This window comes from Parasteatoda tepidariorum, chromosome 8 (genome assembly GCF_043381705.1).
Source record: "Parasteatoda tepidariorum isolate YZ-2023 chromosome 8, CAS_Ptep_4.0, whole genome shotgun sequence".
In the NCBI taxonomy this organism is placed as follows: domain Eukaryota; kingdom Metazoa; phylum Arthropoda; class Arachnida; order Araneae; family Theridiidae; genus Parasteatoda; species Parasteatoda tepidariorum.
Window position 1 is genome coordinate 78,256,264 of NC_092211.1, and position 20,244 is coordinate 78,276,507.

Genomic DNA, 20,244 nt, shown 5'->3' on the forward strand with positions numbered 1-20,244 from the left:
CTCGTTTGCTTTAAAGCTTATAATTGTGTGGATTCTTATTTATTCATTCAAGAAAGAAAAAAATTCTGCTAAAATTACCGTACTATATGGTAATGACATTTTTGGTTAAAAAAGCATAATTTTGGTTAATAAAACTAAAATGTACTGTATTTGAACCATTCATTTGGTTATTTCCCGTTTCATATGGTAACGGTTTACCACACATTCAAAATTAGAGCTCCGATTACCACACCTTTAGCAAAAAATACAAAACTGAAAAGGAAATTTAACCGAATAAATGATTTTTATGCCGCGCTCTAAGGCATCGTGATAAAATTATCAAATTTTACCACAATTACCAAATTTTATCAAATATTATAAAATCATATTTTATTGCTTATTTTACCAAAATCATTTCCAATGCGCTTTGGTAAAAAAAACCGAAGTTTTCGGTGTTCCCATAAAACCAGAAACACGATAAATTTTACCATATTCTGTTAGTTTTGATCACATTTTTTCCGCAGAGTTTTTTGATTTTATGCGTATTCTCGATCGATTAAGACCATATTTAGTTAATTCTGATTGGTCATTTGGTTGCTAGTGTCCTTTCTGTGACTTAGTGATACAGTTTTTTAAATTTTTTAGATTTTTTTTATCCTTGTTATGGAACATATCTTAACGCATTTCGTTACTTCTTTACAAATTTTTAGTTGATAATTTCTCAACTACGTTTAAAGCCATTTTTTTTAAAATCTGAAATTTTTATTTCGAGAATTAAAATTTTGTACTTTAAATAACTTCCAATTTTAGGTTAATGTCACTTTTTTTCTTAAAAAAAAGTTTTCTTTAAAATCTACTCAGAAGTTTCTCAGGAGTTGTATATTAAATAACTTCCAATTCTAGGTTAATGTTACTTTTTAAAAAAAAACGTTTTCTTTAAAATCTACTCAGAAGTTTCTCGGGAAAAATGACCTAGAAGTTGCTCATTACATAATGTTAGAAATATCGGTTTAATGTTAAACTATAATATCAGTACAGGAAACCATATTTTTTTTTTGCAACCTCAATACGAATTCTTATTTCCCTCTAATTTAAACCATAATTTGAAACGTACATCATGTTCAACTTAGTACAGCATTCAGCAAATTTAAAGCATAGTATGGTTCAAAACTTTTAACTGCGTATCATGAACTAGACAAAAGCAACAGATTTCTCTTATGGTATTTCATGCTTAATGATCAAAATGGTGTTGCATTTATAAAGCTTCAGTTTTTAAATTTAAATTAATTTTTTTGGTTAATTAAATACTGATGGTTTGTAGAAATCGTTTCTTACACACTTACCTGCGTAACACTGTGCCTTGGAATATACACTGAGGGAAAAAAAGTACTGTCAAAACTACCAAAATATGGTACAGTTTAAAGTGTTTTTAATGAAGCTCTTTGGTTATGATTTTAGTAAGATTTTTTATAAGATATATTTTAATATGCTATAAAATTTAGTAAATGTGGTAAAATTTGGTAATTTATTATGATATTTTAGAGCAGGGCATAACAGTCATTTATTCGATTAGATTTAATTATTAGTTCTATATTTTTTACTAAATTTTGGGTAATAAGAATCATAATTTAGAAAACTAGAATTTCGGCAAAACCGTCACTATATGATCGGAAAAATTACTGAGTGAATGGTTTAAATACCATTTATTTTGGTGTGATTAATCAGAATTATGACATGACCTCTTTTTACCAATAATGTTAATACCATACAGTGGGGTAATTTTACCAGAATTGTTTTCTCCCTGAAACACAGAAAAAATGCATGTAAAGAGCACAAATAAACATAAAAATAAATGAATGCACAGACAGAAGTTTCAATTACATGAGTAGGAATTATCAACAGTGTAAAGACATAGGATGAAGATGGTTTGTAGTTTTTCCTCTTGCTAAATTCATGTTTATTGATTTCGAATTTTTTATTAATTTACTTATATACCTATTTCTTAGTTCATTGTCCAGGCACCACTGACTGGTGATGATACTACCTTGAAATATCGAAATATCTTTTTTATGGAGAATTCATTTTTCTCTATCAAAATTCATTTTTGTCAACTTAGTATGAATCATTTATAAATAATTGAAGATGCAAATTAGTCTACTTAAAAGTGAATCTACTTCTTGTACATTAATCTACTGAAAAAGTGTTTGCAAACACTGCGCTATTATATGACAATAAAAAAAAGTGTGAATTAATATAAAGAGGCTAAGTAAAAATGGTTAAAGGCAAAAAATGTTTTTATAGTACGAACAAGCACCACCAATAGTGCCAAGACTATGAAGATAAACACTAATGAGGATACACTATTTCACTAATTAAGATAATAAGATACTATATTTAACAATCACTAATAAAGACTCATTTTTTTTTTCACGATGCCTACGAGTTAATTCTTTTCTGTATAACTCTTAATTCTGTGTCTTACCATTGATGATTTTGTTTGTTAAAATTCAAGCGTTTATTTGTCACAACTAATTTAAATTTTAAAAATACCTACAGCAATTTACAAAACTTATTTTAAATCCCCTGATTGATTTATATTTTCAAGAATTTAAAGCTTTCATTAGGAAGAAGAAAAAGTTGAAAAAGAAGAAATAGACGTGTGCATGAATGTTTTAACTCTAATTTTCTCCCTACTAACACAGTGCGTGCAGATTTAACAGCGAAGGAAAGTTGCTCCAATAGAATGCATCCCATTTTAATCTTCTTTCTAAATACAACTCTTGCTTTATTACCATTCTTCCGCCCACAATTGTAAACGGAGCAGCAAGAGCAGGGGGATTTCTTCAGATAAAAAGGGCGAGTCTTGGAAATTACTGGACCTTCCAACCACATAATTCACTACGTAAAGAACTTTTTTGCATAGAAATTCATAGAATTGCGGTGGGGAAAAAAACACCTCCACCCTTCTTACACGCAAACTGGACATTTGCGGTTGAAGATGCACGCATGTTAACTGTAAAAAAACGACCATCGTCCACTGTGAAGAATGGCGTGCTCTTTATGCTCTTTTATGTTTCATTCCAATGTTCTTTTGGTGGTTGAGGGTGGAAGATTTATACTTTACGACCTGAGGATGGACATTTTGGAGCATTTTTTACCATCCTATTAGCCTCTTGAGGGGGACAGTCGATTTATTTCTTTCGGACTCAAGTGGACACGCATTGTTGAAGAGGAATCTGGATGTCTATCATTTTGGACATTTTTCGAATTGCCGTTTCGGGGGAATGTCTTGGATATTTGGTGATAGAAAAATATTCACATGGTATACTAAATAGTAATTTTTGTGGATGCTTTCTAAATTTTAGTTTAAAACAAAATGCAATTCCACGTTTCAGACTTATTAATTTTTTTTTCCATTTTGATTTACTTAATTTTAGTACTCATTTCAAAGCGAAGTTCTCTCAATAATATTTGGTGAACTTGCATGATGATTAAGTGGAATCTTTTCTAAGGCATAGTTTTAGGTTAACAATTTCAGTGAATTCTTATGATTATACTTAATGACCATCTAATTATAATGGCTGCATATTTGAGGCGTAAGGATTCCTTATACTACCAAAAAATATAGGGGAGAGTGGGATAAGATGGACAGTGGGGTAAGATCGAGTTCCTTGATTGTGTATAAATTGGTACTATTTTCTAGTAAACAACAACTCTTAATTACACTTTGCCAGTCAAGAAGAATGATCTGCCATATTGTGGGTGTTATTCAGGAATTCGCGACGTCTGTGTAGATGAGTCTGTTTTACTTCGCAACTTTCTAATGTTCCTTGTTTTTAAACTCTCCTTATTTATTGGTCATTAAAGTTATAAAAATTCTTCTTCTTTCTAGCTTATTATACTTTAATTTAAGTTTCATATCCTAAAAAGACTGAAGATTGAGTCCAATAGTTGCACCGTTTCCTTTCGATAACCTCTGCTCTCGGGGTAAGACTGGGGTACTACCCATTCTTGACCACTCACACCATGATGTGTGTCGATGCTGGCCTCACGAAATCTGTAGATCAGCGGAGGAAAAAAATAAACACATAACATGTAAATCTCGTGTATAATATTCTTAAATTGTCACATAAAATAAAAATGTCTGTGACTTTTTGCCCTAGATTCCAGTGTTTCTGAATTTCCCATAAAATTAATACATCCACTCTTACCCCACTAGTGCTGTAAGACCGGGTAGTTTGATTTTTTCCTGAAAAAAATCCTTTATGGAAAAAAAGTTGCGAAACTTTGATTTCTCGAAAATCATATATTATACACAGCTAAACATTAATATATCTTGATTAAATCAGGCAATTTCTAAGTCGAATAGCTCAGTTTCAACAAGCCTTGGAATCTTAGCTACCCGGTTTTATTCTACTTTTCCCTACGTACTTGTCATTTCACTTTAAATGAATCAGTGGTTCTCACTTAATATTTCTGATTTAGATAAAATTTTGTTTTCATTGTTCAAGATAATTTTTAAAACTAATGCCGAATATTTCAATTTCTACCCAAATACTAATAGAATATGATATGTGTTCGGGGGCATTGTATTCAATAATGATCCAGAAATATGCGCATCGGAGTTAAATCTTTGAAAATGACATGAACAATTATGCAGTAAATTTCATACAGTTATGTGGAACAGATAGTCATTGCTTTTTGAATACGTTATAGTGAATCAAATTATTATATGTACTTTTATTTTATCATCAGTCGCTGTACATCCAACGCAAGTAATTGATTTTAGGTAAGAAACATTCCTTTCCACATACTAGTAGTTTTGAATTCATTTCTAACAATTAAAAATGGAACCCAGTCAAGGCTCAGGAACAATCTTGCCTTTGTGGAGGAATTTTGATTAAAATATTCGAAGTCATGTTATTGAACAGCAGAAACTTCACATGGTTGGCTAGACAACTTCGAAACTTTAAATTATGTCCATTTTTGCGTATGTGAGAACACAGTGACCAGCACAGGTAAATAAATAAAATATAAACTGAAGAAAGCAGAATGTTAAATTAAGAATAAGTTAAACCACAAATAATTTATTACAAACCTGCACCAATGAAGTAAGGTTATAGGTTACTCTTATCAGCAAGCAAAAATGTCTTCTTCTACTGCTCAGGGAACACTTTATTGCTCCAAAATATGTCCAGGTTTTTAATAAATTATCTGTCGTTTTAATGTGTCTTCATTCAACATTCTGGTTTTTAATCATACCACAAAGAATTATTCTGTTATTTACTTATCCAGAATTTAAGCTAAGTAGACTGGACTATCCGCTTAATACTTGAAGCGATAAGCAAATCAAATATAACGACCCGTTATTTGCAAGTTAGTTTTTGCTTCAACCTTCAAAAAAAGGTTTTAATGTATAACTTAACTGTCCCAAATGTTAATATAAATAGGATGAGATTATTGGAAATGTGCAAACATCCTTCAACTAAATGAAGCTTAAAGTTCCCCAAAAGTGTGTAGGGATCTAGAATTTCTACTCTAAAAGTAGGTCTTATATAAAAAATTAAAATAAATAAAAAGTCACTCGAGCGAGAAGTATGAGTTAGGAGTCCTCCCACTTGAACAAAATATAAATGAAAGTATCGACTAGGGGTGAAGAGGATGTGCACAGAAAATGCAAAGTAACCACGTGCACAGACAGATCTTGGAATGATGACGAACGAAAAAAAGTTCTACAAAGTCACATGCCACCTGTGATCTGGCGTGAGGTCCATTTACATACACGTTATGCATCCAACTCTGCAAGGAAAAAAATTACAAGCTGTCGCTCGGGCGTGCACGGTCCAGAATCCTTGATAGAGTTTAAGCAAAGGAAGATGGAGCACCTTTACCAGAGATGGATCCCTTATGCTTCTTGGGTCTCTTTTTCCAATTGCTTATTCCTCCGGCCTGCATGAAGATGCTAATGAAGTTGATTTCCCGAAGAAGAGACCCACTCGACAAGGTACTTTTGGGAGCACATGAAGAAGCCCCGGAGTCCTATGCAAATGTAGTCCAGACATGCAAATGAGTTTGAGAGTGGTACATCTGGCTCCGTGCCCGCGTTCGCTAAATATCAAACCCACACAGCAAGAGAAGAAGGCGAGAAATAAGTCTAGAAGAAACTTATTTACCGTGGAAAGGGTTGAATCTAGAGTTAAATTATTATGCGTAGCTGCATATCTATAAGCTTATTTCTGACTCTGGGAAGTCATTGGAGTTATGCAACGGGGCTGGGACTTTTTCGAGGGTGGAATAGAAAAATTCATTGATTGTCGTTTTAAAGGGGTAGGGGTGTCGGTAAATTAAAGATTTGATCTTGTTATCCGAGCTTTTCTTGATATGATTTCGCGACGTTGAATAGGATCGGAAATAAATTACTTTATAATTGATTTTAGTAACTGTCATAAGGAAGTTGATTTAAAAAACACGTAGCAACACACTTTTTGGAAGTATTACGATATATCGTGGTTTAAATTTTGGAACATTAAAAAGATGTGAAGGTTACGTTAATTTTTTGTTCCTCATATTTAAGATAATGATACTATACTTCCAATCAGGAAGAAATCGAGTAAAAAGAGATGACGGTAATAAGTTTCTTTAGTTTTTAATATTTAGTTGAGTTAAAAATCTAAAAATGCAGGAGGCTAAAATGTCTAAAGGTAAAGTTTAAAATGAAAGCAAACTTTTACCAACTGCAAGTTTAAGTAACTCATAGAAAAATAGCTTTACCGAAGCTTATATTTACCTAAACTTATGAGAGCATAATCAACCTATAAGTCAAAATAAATTTTGAACATAAAGAATACAGTAATTTAAACTCAACTTTCGCGTTTTCTTAAATTATAGATTACAGAAATCCGAGTTATGTTATTCATTTTTAAAATTCTGAAAGGTTTTTATTTTTGCACTTAGTTTTAACATCCGTTTTTTTAAACTTCTTTTAATTTTATTGATGTTAATCTTAATGAAAAATAACCCATATACATATGTAAAAAAATATTCATTAGACGAAGTTTTGTACTTAAGATTTCATATCTAAGAAATAAGTTTCATCAGTGCAAAGAAATTAAGAATTGATACAGTTTCTACTTTCAAGAAACTTAGTTTTATACATTATTGTGTGGTCGATTATAGATAGATAGTCTTCTGAGTTGAGCTAAAAGGTTCATCGTAAGCATCGTCATTTCATAACAAACATAGCACAATTAGTGTAGAATTATATTTTCAATTTGTCAGGTATAACTGCTTTTTTTTCTTCATGTAACTCAGTAGCTATGTTGGTGTTGAAAAATTTTTTTTTCCTCAAATATAAAGCTTCAGTAATTGTGACGATATTATCATAGCACTTATATAATGTCGATTTTATTTACTAATTTGATGAAAAAAATTTTAGTTGCAGGAATTTCGGAAATAAGCAAGTCATTTATAAATGAGGAAAACAATATTGTTTTTCAAATAATCACTGACTTATCTCTAAAAAAATTACATCAATTTAAAAAGCGTAAATACGTTATGATAATTGATATGGATGAACTTAATATTTTCAAATTAGTTTATAAAATTTTCAAATTAATTTAAAAGAAGAAAGAGAATCTATTATTTTTAAAGAGCTTTTTTTTCAAGTTAATTGCTAGCTAATAATTTAAAAACATGAATGTGACTCATTTATCAATTATATCCGAAAAATTCTTTTACTTCAAATACAAAGAAGGTATTAAATAAGAAAGAGTTTAGAGTCCTTTTAACTGATGGTAAATTTCTAATGCCACTTGGAAAGATCATATATGGTATTAAGAACAAAAATCTTTTTCGTTTTGAAATTCAAAAAATAAATGAAATTTAGTTGCTATTTTCCGTTAGACCAGATGGGAAAAAAATTGTGTCACAGTGCGTTAAAAAGGAGAATACAAAAACTTTTCATTTAATGATTGGATTTTCACATATTAGGAATTTTAATGGTTTGAAGGCTAAACTTTAATTTTGAGAATTTAGAGAAAGTAGTTGTTGGAGTTTCGAAATCAGACACAAAATTTTTTTTTCTTTGAATAAAGTATTGAACTTAAAAAGAATTTTCTCTGATTAAACTGAAGAATATTTAAAAAATGTAAAAAATATTTAAATTATTTAGTTTCATAGTAACACGTTTTAAAATCATAACTATGAGCAAAATAAATGCGTGATTCCAAATAACCTTATAAATATTAATTTGGTGACGTAGTCCACTTATAATACAATGATCACGTTGATTCTTCAGATGACATGGCATAACGAATAACAATAAAGTATTGCATTAATTTTACGTTACAGTGAAAACTTTTTTTTTCTATTTCAATTACCGCTGATTTTAAATTATTTAGTTTCATAGTAACACGTTTTAAAATCATAACTATGAGCAAAATAAATGTGTGATTCCAAATAACCTTATAAATACTAATTTGGCGACGTAGTCCACCTATGATACAATGATCACGTTGATTCTTCAAATGACATGGCATAACGAATAAAGAACGATAAAGTATTACAAAACGCGCAATAAACAATGCCATCTTTAATTCGAGCTACAAGCTATCAAACATCAATTGGTGTTATCTTTAAAATATTTGACGAAACTGAATCGTTAATAGTTTAATTTTTTTTAAATGGCTTCTTCTAAACCAATGAGGAAATTCCATTTGTTAAATGACTCAATTAAAAATTTTAATTTAAAAAAAAAAATCAAAAATCGGGCTTTGCAATTTGTTTACAGTTGCACTTCTATAGCTCGTAATATCGTATTTTAAAGCCTATGGTATATACCCGCAATCAGGTATGTAGACACAAAACAAATTCTTTATTTTAATATATGTATAAAAGATTTACCTAACTCGAAGAAAATTACATAAGTAACCAGAAGGAACTGAAATGATATCAAAATGAGAAAGAAGTTTACTTGAAACGTTTGAGAATCTACGTTTTGTTAAAAATCACGTGATTTCGTGACGAAATTATTGCTCTTAAAATAACAAACATAGCTCAAGAATGGGATACCTGAAGTGCCGTAGTGTGGGTATCTAGATCCTGATTGGTTGTTGAAACGTGGCATTTGTTTACGTTAGCAACTGTTCTTTTTATTCTATTTCGGGTAAACTGCTCCCGTCAAGTGTGAATTCTCTTAAGTGACACTTTCTTTCACAAAGATTTCAATTCTTTCGTGAAATATTTCTTTATTCACGCAAAGGCAGGCATGAAGCCACGTAGAACAAAAACAAACTAATTATGCATCGAAGTTGCCAGGTACACAAAGTAAAATTATATCATGGTCAGAATAAAATACATAACGAAATAATAAATCCTAGTTAAGTAAAACACGTAGACATAGAAAGAATTATATTTTAACAAATTAGATGTGCTATACGGTGTTGTATATAGTTAACTTCACGTTAATTAACATTCTAAATTAAGTGGAGAAACTTAGCTTTACTTTAACACACTATTTTGCTGGCGCTGACGTCATCGATCCCGTGTGTGGGTATCTGTGATCTTCTTCTTCTTGAAGTGCAGGTACCAAATTGATCGCAAGGTTTATCTCTTGTTTATTCAAAGGTATTTCTGTGTAAAAATTATTTTTACATAATTACAATTTCTTATGATTTAATTTACTAATGATCAAAAAATTGAATTATTAGGTATAAATCTTTTTCATCAATTTAATTTAAGTAATTCCAAATGATAAAATTCAAAATTTGAAGAGAATTGCTTGAATAGTTATTGAGAAATAAAATTTAAAATACACAAAGTAAAACTAACATAACTGACATGCAAAAAGTAAAACCTTTAGTGATCTAAACTTTCAATTGCTCATCTGACCAAACTACTGGGACCAAATTTTCCAAATTTCAGTTACCCTCTATATTGTTATTATTAGTTCAAATCCATCAAAATAACAAATGAATTATTTTGATGGGACGTTAATTCGAATTCATCAACGAAGAAAAGTATCAGAGAAAATTCTTTTGAATCAGAGAAAATTCTTTTTACATTTAATAAATGTAAAAAAGTGCCAATATTGTGATTGAGGACAAATCACCAATTAGGAATATTATTGTGATTGAGGAATATTATTTTTTTAATAATTATTAATTGAAGTAAAATATTAAGTTATGTACTAGAAGGGAAACTTAATGGAGAAGTGGTACTAATTCAGCAAAGAGAGGGTAAAAAAATCTGCAAACTGTTATTGACACCAATGATGCTTAATTAATTTTGGTAATAGGTATCAATTAAAATCAAAAACTAAGCTATGCACTAAAAAACGAAATAATGCGTTATAAGGAAACGTATAAAATCCACATACTATTATTAAAACCCAATGAAACCTCATTTTGGTAATAGGCACTGCTGACAACAATTTATGCAGTTTTAATGGGTATCAACTATACTCTTATATGTGTACAAAGTATTTTATGAATGAATTTGGAGCCTGTTACAGATGCCTGTTAAAGATGTACATTTTTATGATGGATACCGAGGAAATAGGCTTTTTACGGCCCCTCGAAAAGATAAGTATAGGAGAAGTAGCTTCACTGTGGTAAATTTTAAATAACATGAGTTGTCTCGAGTAATAGCATTATGCTAGATGATACTGAATACAGTTTATCTTTATTTTGATGGGATTAACAGCTAGATACGTGTTTTGCCTATTCTAATAACGTAAAGCTATTGGAAAGGGCAGCAAATAATAAGAACAATAATAATTATAATAAAAAAACTGGAATTATTTAATTTTTTAACTTGTGTCGATATTTGTCTTGCAGTTTTGTGTATTGTTTTGTAGTGTTATTCAGTACTGATTTATTGATTCTTTTTTTAACCCCGTATAAGGAACAGTTATTCAGCTAGTATTATATAAAATGAAGCTAGGTAAATATTTATATTGTATAAAGGAAATAAGTTAAATAAATTTTAATATAGTATGTAAGGTTAGGTAAATATTAATATCTAATGCAACATTTAACTTATACAGTAGGATACGTGAAAAATATTTTTGGATACTATCAATAGAAAGCCATGTTATTTTTTTCCTTCAATAAAATGTCATAACAGGTTCTCAAAGAAATTTTTTAACAGGTTTCTAAGCCGTTTGCTCTTTGAGATGGGATTGTACATGGTACAGGTGTTGACGTGTTGCCTTCCAAATTAGACAAACAGGCTTGTTATTTCCTCAATTTGATAAAATGTTTGTTTTGAGCATTTTCAGCGACGCAGTTTCTTCAAAAGAGAAGATTTTTTTTCCTGCAAGTACTTGATGCAATGATAATGGAATTATATAGAAGATATCCAAATAGTTATTATATAAGAAAAAAATTTGAAATTCGTTGTTTTTAAACAGAAATTCTTTTCTGTAAAGAGGTTGTTTGGTGACATTTTTGATAATATTTGAGAAATGTATTAAAAAAGGAAAGAAATTTTTTAAAAGAGCTTTTATTCTTATTAATTACTTTAATATGCCCGAAATAAATTAAAGAAACATACACAAACATACATATAATAATAATATGTATATATTATTATTCAAATTTCATTTTTATCTACCCATTTAACGATCTTATCATTGGTTTAATATTTATCTTGGTAAGAGTGTTTAAGTTATATTCGGGAATATATATATACGTATATATATATATATATAATCGTGGTTTTCCTCCCCATGTAACGCGCATGTGGGTCAGTTACAAAGTTAGAAGGCTATGGAGTTCCACAATGAGAGTCGTAGAGTCAGANGTATATATATATATATATGGGGTAAAAAAGTTCGGAACCACAGATGTAAACATGAAAACTAAGGTAACCTGTCCAAGATGACCATTTGTGGTTCTTTGATGGCACAATTAGAACCTTGTCACCTTGGTGCCCAGCCTAGAAAGTAAAGGCACTATTTTGCCTTTACTTTTCAAATAAGTTGACACATAACGATCTGAATTGGAAGGGCATCAAACCACTTCCGGAGATAGAACCCTTGTCCTATATACAGTGATTGCTGAGTGCCTTGGACACAAAAATTTATATAAAATGTTGATTGCATATGATTAACTCGAAAAAAGTTAAATAGATTGCCATCAATAACAGTAAATAAATGAAATTTAAGGCATTTTTTTATAATTTAAATTATTCTGAAATTATCCTTAACAGTTTAGCCTTACCACTAAACCTTAAAGTTGGCCTTTACACTGGTTAAGGGTAATCTGAAAAGAGCCTCTACATTGAGTATCGTCATTATTATGTAAAACTTGTTATTATGTAACACTTGGTACGTCAGCTATTAATAACCTAAACAATTTTCTTAGTATTTTAGTCTTAACATTTAGAGTGGAGAATAACCACGGATGGTAACACCAAACAGCTTAATACTTTTTACCGAAACGCTTTGGTAATGATTTTGGTAAAATTAGCAACATTGGATAATAAAACCATATTTAATATATGGTTTTATAATCCATAATGAAATTTGGAAATTTTTAATTACACCTTAGAGCATGGCAAAAAATCCAGTTATTTGGTTAAATTTATCTTTCAGTATTGTATTTTTTACTAAATGCGTGGTAATAAAAGCTATAAACCGAAATATCAGGGAAAGCGTTACCATAAGAACGGAAAAATTACCAAATGAATAGGTTAAGTTCAGTATATTTTGGTTTTATTAATCAAAAGTATGTTTTTTTAAATTTTCTAATATACCAGAAATGTCATTACCATACAGTATGGTAATTTTACCAGAATTTTTTTCTTAGTGCACGAATTCAAGTTCTTCTGAAATTAGCGTTTCTTATTTCCTTCATTATGGTATAACACTTGACAATAGGAAAACTATTAACTCTAAAATTGAATTTACACTTAAATTCATGATGTGTGAAACATGTAAGTAACTTAGTTAAAAACTGTTCCTTGTTTTTAGTTTAAATTCACTGCCATAAAATTATAGTTAATGTTAGTTTTATTCTGTAGCATTCTTTTCTATGTTTTAATGTTAGACTATACTTAGCTCCTGTGATATACTCTAAAAAATTTGGTTCAAAGTTGAGTCGTAATATCGGTACTTTGAACTATAATACGGTATAAATTTGATTTAACTTTATTAAGGTGTTAAAATGAATTATGCTGTCATTCGTGTTGAATAAGGAAATTGTGCAATCTAATTTTAAATGTACGATAATTCTACTGAACATGCTCCAAAATATATAATTAAGTGTGACTCTAAATGTTCGAAATGGGGAAGAAAGAAAACGCTTACGAAATGTTTCGCATCAGAGTAAAGAAGGCTCGGAAAAAACAACAACGTGAAAACCAATTAAAATGCATGAATCTTTTTAACTTCAACTGGATAATCAAACATGTTTTTGGTGTACAGTCCAGTCTTAGTAGTGACTCGTATGTTTTTGATAACGCTGTTTTTTCCTTGCATAAATATTTACGTTTCTGACTCTTAATGTGCAGATGTTTTTTTTACACCATTTTTGAGAAAAGGTAATTGTATTAATTTGAATTGTATTAATTAAAGGCAATGCGAATTCAAGGTGAAGATTTCGGCACTTGCAAGTTTTATTAACAAATAGAATAAGGTGAAAAATTAATCTAGTGAAAAAAAACTTCGGGTCTTTAATTGGTACTTTATTGGGATAATTTTTATTCGACTCTATATATCATAAGTTATTATTCAAATTATTAATGAAATTTATCTATTTTATCACTCTTTTATTGGAGCTAAAATGATGTTTAATTAGGATATTCACATGAACCTTGTTTAACATATTTATATGTTTATTAACAACATCAAAATAATTTTTTTCGAATAGGTCTCTATTTATTTTCTGTAATTAAAATTTTTTTTTATAACATCCTATTTCTATGATACACGGAGAAAAAATTCTGGTAAAATTACCATACTGTAATGGCATTTCTGGTAAAAAAAATAAAAAAAACGTAATTTTTTTAATAAAACCAAAATATTTGGTATTTGAGCTGTTCATTTAGTAATTTTTCTTTTTATATGGTAAGGGTTTACCGGAAATTCTGATTTTCAAAATTTCAGTTCTAATTATTATTTAGTGAGAAATATAAAACTGCAAAGTAAATTTAATTGAATAAATAGTTTTTATCCCATGCGATAACGTATTATGATAAAATTACCAAATTTGACCACATTTACTAAATTTTATCACATATTATAACAATATTTCTTGTTTATTTTACTGAAGCAGATTGTTAAAAATTAGCTTAATTTTTATGAGCTTATTAGTGTTTTCATTAAAACCAGAAACATGGCAACTTCAACACTATTCTTTTAGTTTTAACCATATTTTGTTTTCCGTGTTGGACATATAAATTCAGTTAAGAGTGTTTTTCAGCATAGTACTTATCATTCTTTTGCAAAATTGTAGAAAACAATGTTTTCTTTCATGTTAAAATAAAAAATTCGAATGTGTGTTTTTTTTCACTCAAAAGCTGACAACGTGTTATTTTTTCATTCCTCTGAAATTTCAATTTTCTCACCCTTTTTTTTAAATAAAATAAAGTGATAAAAATTTATTTATAGAATATTTTTATTTTTATTTAATGTCATACGAAGAGTGTTGTTTAAAAGTAGTTTTTTTTAAAAAAATAATAAGTGAAAGTAAATACTTTGGAAATAATTTTTTCTGCGTGTTTCACTTTTGCCGTAAATTACAATAATCGATATTTTTCGGTTGGCCAAGGGCAAAGAAATTCAATTATTTTTATTATTCTATTTTATTTATTTATTTAACTTTTTTTTAACATTTTTTTATTTAATTAAATTTTTTAAGTAAAAAAAAGTGAAAAAATTTTTGAAAAAAGTAGGCGGAGGTTAATATTATCGACGATTTTTCGCTTACGCCCTGCTAACCGGAAAATTCTAAATATTCTATCTTGAATCTATTTTATAATTATTGCTTATGATATAGTAATTATTTAATGTGTTAAAGTAATTACTTAATGAGTGCAAAACGTTAAATACATTAGGATTTTCTTATTCGAGGTAAATGTAAATCAAATTTAAATTTGAGAAATTTATGCAGTATAATTTTAGAAAGATAGCATTGTAAATTTTACAAAACTATTGATTATTGTTTGCATGTATTTTATGATTTATGTCTGTGATGCAATGATTATCTAGAGTGTTAATGTCATAAAACACACATTTTATTAAAATTGTTAGTTATTTATTACTTTAATTCATTCTAAGATATTGTGTTTGTGACTTAATGATTATTCAACGTGTTTAAGTCACAAAATGCACTCAATTTAATGTCTTTTTCATCGTCCTTTAAATTAAAATAAAATTGAAATCTTTGAAACTTCATTAACAATTTATCACTCGCATGAATCTTATGATTTATGTTTCCAGTTTAATTATTACCTCAATAATGATTAGAGTATAGTTTTTGAAAGATTGTATTACAATTTCATCAACGCAATTGAAATTTATCACTTGTATGATATTTATTACTTGTGTTTGTGGTGCAATTATTATGCATTGTATTAAAGTCACAAAAACACACACAAAGGTTTTAAAAAAAGTGTATTTTATAACTAGGCAAATGGCTCAAACAAACAATAATAAGTATCCATTCCATAGAGATTTTAGATCATACTACTCAAACTGTATAGATAAATAAAAAATCTTTGTCTCACAATATTATAATGTACAATAACATGCAAATAATGAGGAAAAAATCAAATTCAATCAACGAACCTCGCTTAATAACTTAATATTAACAAGTTAAGAGTTTTAATAATAGTTAGATAAATAGTTATTACAGCATGGGTGCAAAAGTTCACAGTTAGAAAATATCAAATAATACGTATAATAAATTAACAAGGTGAAAATCACGTCTATTAAATTGAAAGGTATGTTGATTTCTTTAGCAAAAATAATGTTGGAAGCATGCTTGAAAATGAAACATTTAAAAATATCTGAAAAATAGAGTTATAAAAATATTAATGAATTTAACACTGATGAAATATTTTCAACGTTCATATTACTGAGTAACAAATGCTTACAAAACCTTAAATTTATTAATATTTAATAGACAGATAAGAAATATATAAAAAGGAAAACAATATTTTTAAACTCACAATAGAAAATAAATACTAATTTTTTCAAAACTAATTTAATTATTCTGAGTGAAAAAAAAGTTACAAATTTAAATAATTATTGTGAAGAGTTATATAACAAACAAATAATTGATTTTGGTGTTGAAGTATAATTTAATCCAAATGAATGAAGTAACTTTAATAAATTAAAAGAAATATAATAAAATATTGAAAAAACTCAAAAAACCTATGTTAGAATTTAACATAATTATTTAATATAATTAATGTTGGTTCAAATAATTATCGATAATTTATAAAATAATTGATATATTTCTTTTTAAATTTGTGGAGAATTACATTTGAATTTACTTATGATCTGGAAATTGATTTAAAATTAAAGTAAAAAATATTTATTTCAATTAAAGTAAAATAATTTTTAACTAAAGGGTAATTAATGCATAATATAAACAATTATAAAGTGAATTTTGAAAGTGTTATATTGAAGTTTAAAATTTTTAGAGAATTTTTATGAATATATATATACAAATTTAAAATATTAGAATTTTTTGCATTTTTCTATTTCTTAGAAACACATAAAAGATTTCGTTATTACATTAACTAACAACTCTTTTTGTCTATTATTTGTTAGAGATTAGTAAAAATAAGCGGGATTATTATTATTTATTTACTTTTCCTGAGTTTAAATACAAAAAAAAAAAAATAACTTTGAGGTACTGATTAAATAATTTATTAAAAACTGTTGTTTGACTTAAAAGTATTAATAAAAACGGCTCATTGCGCTTAAAAACATGCATAAAGTGCAGATAAATGTACAATGTCAAGATAAATTTCTAAATTTCCATAAGATTAAACCAGAAAATTTAACATTGGTATTAAAATACAGGGAATAGATAAAACATATATTTGAACACATCACATATATTTGACTGCAACCATATCAACCAAATTTAAATGATAATTTTCCATGAAGTTACCACTTCAAAATTCTAATTTACATATTGCACATTTTTAGAAATTTTTCTAGTCAAATCAAGGCGAAATTTCTAAGATTCAAAACCCAAATCAATCAAGAACTCTAACAAAGTAGTAACCACAATGGAAGATCTAGGATAAACAACAGCATAATAAAGAAAAAGGTTTTAAAACTGGTAATAGAACAAAGAACAAGTATTCAATAAATCGAATTCTAATATACAAAATTTGCTGTTTTTTTAAAGCATAGTGTTAACATTAACATTTGTTACCCAGCTCTTAAAATTGACTCATTTTCTTTTTCACTAATAGATGGCGCTGTAGCCCAGTTTGGCACAATGATTTGTAAAATTTTTCTTGAGTTCGTTTTGTTTCTATAATAAATTAAAGATTCTAGAAGTTAACACTATGCTTTAAATTCAACACAGGAATTAATTAAATCTTCAATAAAGAAAGTCAGTAAAATGCGTGTTTCTAAACGATTTGAGCAACTTCATCAGGAATTATTTGGAACCATAGTTTTTATTCTTTGACGTCAGAAACGAACAATTCAACTTTTTACATTAGGTAAAAATTTGGTGTCAGTGAAATTATTGACAGAAAAATCACATTTAAATGCATCTGTACAGGACAGCGAATAATTCTTTTTTACACATTCGACACATTCAGTATGAAACACACCACACACGAAGAATTTCGCTTATTTGTTTTCTTTAAATTGGCAACAATAGTGCTAGATATTTACTTCATCAAAGATATTCCATCTAAGTACTTCGAAACGTGCAGTAAAAATAGATAGTAAACCATAAGAAATTAGACCATACACCATTATTATTTATAGATTGTTTAAAGAGGTAGGTTATATTAGTTTTAGCTGCTCTAAAGCACAGAGCAAACTTCTTTCAATGAGGTCCGAAATAGGAAACATAGAGTACACCAGCACGTTTTACTAGTTCACATTCACAAAATTCTAATTTTTGAAATCCGAATGTGATTTGAAAACGCAAAGTTTTATCTTCGTTATTAAGGTTAAGTCTCATAAATGATTTAAAAGATTTTATTGTTAATTGGAGATAGTTAAAAATTATCGTTTTCAAAATTTTAATTTAATTCAAACTACTGGGTTTATATGTTGTATATAGATACATTTAAAATTACCCATTCTCTGGGAGATTTCATTTAGGAACATGATTCTTACTCTTTAATTGAGAATTTGAACCATATAGAAGTTTAAATTGTGTTGTAATTAACGTTAAAAAAATTAGAATAGACAGTTTTGGATATAATAAAATGGTCAAAATCGATTATTGAAATCGATGATTCAGGCACGGTAAAATATTTCAAGATTTGGATATTTAGTAATTAACAGGCATTTAGACGATCAAATACATCGAAAATTTCCAAAATTAGTTAAGATTTGTTTGTTATTTATTTCCACTAATGTTGCTGTAATGAAATGCTACACCATGTTATTTTTATTCACGATTTTATTTGTATTTTAAAAATTAAAAGCTTATATTTTTAAATAGAGTTTAATTTTTAACTTTTGTACTTGAATTTCTCATAACCTATTAGCCATTTTTTTGCTTTCTTTTTAGATAAGTTATAATTTTAAATGTTGAAATGCTTGGTAAGAAGTAGTTAAATCTTGGCAAAACGTTTTGTAAAATCAATTTATTTAAGTTAAGATTCAATATGATATTTTTAGTTTATATAAATTATTATTTATATTAAAGATTTATTTCCGATTTTGTTGAAATAAAAGAAATTTTTTAAAATTTTAAAGCAAATAATATTTTAAGCATTTAATTAGAACAAATATTTACCACTGTTAACCTCATTTAAATGTGTTCCTAGATTAGTTTTTTAGTTTAATATTACAATGTTAGATATAAAACTATTATTTTTCAAACCACATTCGTTTTCTCCTCCATAGAAATAGGTGTACTCTTGTACATACCAGATAATAGGAATCTTTTGTCATATTCTAGACTCCAAGATGCAGAGAATGACCAACACCATGGCAACCTAGAACAGCAGAGGCAAAATTCCAAGAAGCATTCAAAAGGTAAACTGTATGAAACATATTTTTGTGATATCTAAATAATTTTAAATATTAGTTTATTGCATGAGAATTCTTTTTTTTCATTACTTATTTTTAACTTTCCTTCGTTTCTGTAATACGAGTATTCAAAATTAATAATCTAAATTATGCTCATGCTGATTAATGTTAATTAATTTAAAAAAGTCATTGAAAATTCATGTATAAATAAGCATAACATCACAATATTTAATAAAATATAAGTTAACCAAATACATATTACGACGTAAATGTTATGTGATAGCATAAATTAAATTATAACAACATCAATAACACTAATTAATGAAATAAAATGAATGATTAATAATGTTACTTAGTAAAAATTACTTTATCTTAAATAATATTGTTATCAAAATCAAAATTATCTAAGTTTTTAAGAAATCAAATGTGATTATAACACATTTGATAAACTTTTTTGAATAAAAAAAATCAATAAAAAAATTATTAATGATTATAAGAAAATCTTATACAACACATTAATATAGGTGAAAAACTAAGATTAAACTTCTTTTATTTCTACTATTATCCGTCTTTTTGTGTAAACTCTTATATATGGAAAATAAAATTAAGAAAATTTTGTTATCTACTTAAAATGTTAATATATTTTAATTTCCAAGATCAAAATATTTGAAATTAATGTTTCAAATTTACCATAAGCAAACCTTTTGCTAATCGGAATCTTGTCTAATTATAGGAATTAAAAGAGGTATTTGCGGTTTATAGTTATACCCAAAGAAACTGTAACCGTATACATGAAACTGTTAACAATGTTATTCCCACATTGTTTACACATCAGATTGAAATGTTGACAGAAGTTCAAAACACTGAAATATAAATATTTTAAAGAACTTGAAAAACCCACGAGTTCCTAAAATATTTCCTGAAAACATTTTCAGTATAATTTTTTTTTATCTCCTTCAGTAGGAGATATACAAACTGGTATTAATTTGCCTTCTTTTCTTGGAAAGCACGGTTATTGAAATTGTAAAAAGAATTATGTTCAACTCTTTCTTAATAGTTCTTAACTTTTAAACTCAAAA